Source organism: Mobula birostris, unplaced genomic scaffold, assembly GCF_030028105.1.
Source record: "Mobula birostris isolate sMobBir1 unplaced genomic scaffold, sMobBir1.hap1 scaffold_3605, whole genome shotgun sequence".
In the NCBI taxonomy this organism is placed as follows: Eukaryota; Metazoa; Chordata; class Chondrichthyes; order Myliobatiformes; family Myliobatidae; genus Mobula; species Mobula birostris.
Genome location: NW_027276678.1, coordinates 3,532 through 7,166, shown reverse-complemented (window position 1 = coordinate 7,166; position 3,635 = coordinate 3,532).

Genomic DNA, 3,635 nt, shown 5'->3' with positions numbered 1-3,635 from the left:
TTTTTGAGAAATCAGAGTATTTGTTATATTTAAACAAATTTTTTCTTCTGCATTTTAGGATATTGAGTCTGTTAAATAGAACAGTACAGGCCCTTCGGCCCACAGTGTTGTGCTGACCTCTCGATATCCTCCAAGATCGATCTAAACCTTCCCTCCATTTTTCTTTCATCTACATGCCTATCAGAAACATTTTTAAATGCCCCTAGTGAATCTGCCTTTAGCATCACCCTTGAGCTAGTTTACTGTTCTCTGTGTTTAAATAAGAAAACTATCTCTGACATTATTCCCTCTCGTATTGGCCATCACCATCCCGGGAGAAAGGTCACTTTGTCTATTGATACACGTCACCTCTCATCCTCCTCCACTCTAAAGAGAAAAGCCCTAACATTTTCAACCGTCCTCATAAGACAGGCTCCCTAACCCAGGCAGCAGCCTGGTGAATCTCCTCTGCACCTTCCACATCCTTCCTATAATGAGGCGACCAGAACTGAACACAGTACTGCCTGGCCTGCTGGGTTCCTCCAGCATTTTGTGTGTGTTGCTTGGATTTCCAGCATTACAGATTTTTACATAGAAAATCTACAGCACAGTACAGGCCCTTGGGCCCACGAGGCTGTGCCGAACATGTATTTACTTTAGAAATTACATAGGGTTACCCATAGCTCCATGTACCTATCCAGGAGTCTCTTAAAAGACCCTATTGTATCCACCTCCACCACCGTCGTTGGCAGCCCATTCCACGCACTCACCATTTTCTTTTGTGAATAGACAATACTCCAAGTGAGGTCTAATCAGGGTTTTGTACAGCAGCAACATTACCTCACGGCCCTTGAACTCAGTCCCCCCGACTAACGAAGGCCAACACACCAAACGCCTTCTTAGCCACACTATCAACTAGCAAGGCAGCTTTGAGGGATCGATGGGCATGGACCCCAAGATCCCTCAGTTCCTCCACACTGCTAAGGGTTCTGCCATTAACCCTGTACTCTACCTTCCAAGGTGCATTTCCAGATTGAAGTCCATCTGCCTCTTCTCAAACCAGCTCCACACCCCATTGGGACCATGGCAAAGGTCAGCAAAGTATAAAAATTGGGGCGTAATGTCGCAACTTTACAAAACACAGGTCACACCCGCTCTTGGGGAACTGTTTGTGGTTCTGCTTGCCCCACAGCGGGAAGGGTGCGATGGAGCCGAAGAGAGTGCGGAGGAGATTCACCTCTGGGAGGGGGAATGAATGGGCTTGGGCTTGTTGTCCCTGGAGTGAGGAGGCTGAGATCACGAGAGGCATAGAGAGGGCAAGTAGTCAGACAATGCACATCAAAGTTGCTGGTGAACGCAGCAGGCCAGGCAGCGTCTCTAGGAAGAGGTACAGTCAGCGTTTTGGGCCGAGACCCTTCGTCAGGACTAACTGAAAGAAGAGTTAGTAAGAGATTTGAGAGAGGGAGGGGGAGATCCAAAATGATAGGAGAAGACAGGAGGGGAAGGGATGGAGCCAAGAGCTGGACAGATGATTGGCAAAAGGGATATGAGAGGATCATGGGACAGGAGGCCCAGGGAGACAGAAAAGGGGGAGGGGGGGGAAAACCCCAGAGGATGGGCAAGGGGTATAGTGAGAGGGACAGAGGGAGAAAAAGGAGAGAGAGAGAGAGAAAGAATGTGTGTATATAAATAAATAACGGATGGGGTACGAGGGGGAGGTGGGGCATTAGCGGAAGTTAGAGAAGTCAATGTTCATGCCATCAGGTTGGAGGCTACCCAGACGGAATATAAGGCGTTGTTCCTCCAACCTGAGTGTGGCTTCATCTTGACAGTAGAGGAGGCCGTGGATAGACATGTCAGAATGGGAATGGGACGTGCAATGAAAATGTGTGGCCACTGGGAGATCCTGCTTTCTCTGGCGGACAGAGCGTAGGTGTTCAGCGAAACAGTCTCCCAGTCTGCGTCGGGTCTTTTCAGCAAGTAGTCAGAATCTATTCCCCGTGGAAGGAGCAAGACTGAGCAGGTTGAAGGTGAGAGGAGGGAGTTTCTGATTGGAAGGGTTTGTGTGTGTGTGTTTTTTTTTCACCCACACAAAGCCTTCGATAACAGGAACACACTGCCAGAGAAGGTGATGGAATCAGGAGGTGTGTTTAAGAGGCACGGAGGCGGCCATCACCGATCGGTGTTCGTTTCCCGCTGCCGACTTTCAGGAGTTTGTCTGCTCTCTCCCTCCCCGCCCCTTCCGACCGCGTGGGTTCCCTCCGCCGGCACTGGCTTCCTCCCACACTCCAAAGACGTAGCAGTTAGCACCGGTGAGTAGTGGGCTTGCCACGGCGCCGGAAGCGTGGCGGCACTTTGCGGGCCGCCCGTCGCAACCCTCGCCGATTTGATTCGGCGCCAACAACGCAATTCACCGCAAATTTCGGCGGACGAGTTGACAAATCGAGCCGCTCTTTAGCTTTCCTCTCAGGTGGGCCCTGGAATGGGCGAGGAGTTGGGAAGGCCGAATGCGGACAGGTGGGATGAGGGCAGAAAAAGGGTCGGCATAGATGTGGAGGATTGGGGGGCCTGTTTCGGTGCTGTAACTCGCAGGAGGACGGGAGGGGGGTGCAGGGGGTTGGGGAAAGCAGCCACCCTTGAGCAGAGACCTGCCACAGTTCACCCCTCGCACCCTGCAAGGTGAGCAGAACATCGACCAACTCTCGCTCACGGAGACCAAGGTGATGGAAATAATTCGGAAGGTGTGTCGCGCGGGTGGTTGATGGTTGGGTGCACTGGTTCTCCCATCTTGCCAACGGTTTGTCACCACGTGAGGAGACATTGTCAGTGTGCTGTTGATGGCAGTGTGTCCTCCGAGTGCTTGGCCCTTGTATACAGAAGTATTCATCACTTTTGGAAGTTTTCATGTTTTATTATTTTACATTGAAACTCAGTGGATTTAATTCGGCTTTTTTTGACACTAATCAAAAGAAAAAAACTCTCTTTCATGTCAAAGTGAGAACAGATCTCTACAAAGTGATCTAAATTAATTACAAATATAACCAGCCGGGGAAGTCTTCAGCATCACAGAGAGAGAGGAGGAGGGACTGTGACTGTTCTTGGCCAATTTCTTCTACCGAAGTGCTCTGCCATTGAATTCTTCTGGGCAGTGTCTTTACAAGACAGGTGACCCCCCCCCCGCCCCCAGCCATTATCAATACCCTTCAGAGATTGTCTAGCCTGGTGGCAGTGGTCACATAACCGGGACTTGTGATCTGCACCGGCTGCTCGTACGACCATCCACCGCCTGCTCTCATGGTTTCACGTGCCCCTGATCGGGGGGGGGGGGGTTAAGCAGCTGCTACATCTTGCCCAAGGGTGACCTGCGGGCTAGCGGAGGGAAGGAGCTCCTCAAACCTTCTTTGGTAGAGATGTATCTCTGCCTTGCCACAGCTGATTTATTTATCAACCCCCCCCCTTCTTCTTCCTTCTCTCCATGACATTTGACACCTTTAATCGAGAACCTATCAACCTCTGCTTTAAATGTGTTATCTGTCTGTCAGAATGCTTCAAAAACACAAAATAATCTGCAGGTGCTGGGGTCAAAGCAACACTCACAACACGCTGGAGGAACTCAGCAGGTCGGGCAGCATCCGTGGAAACGATCAGTCCGGAAC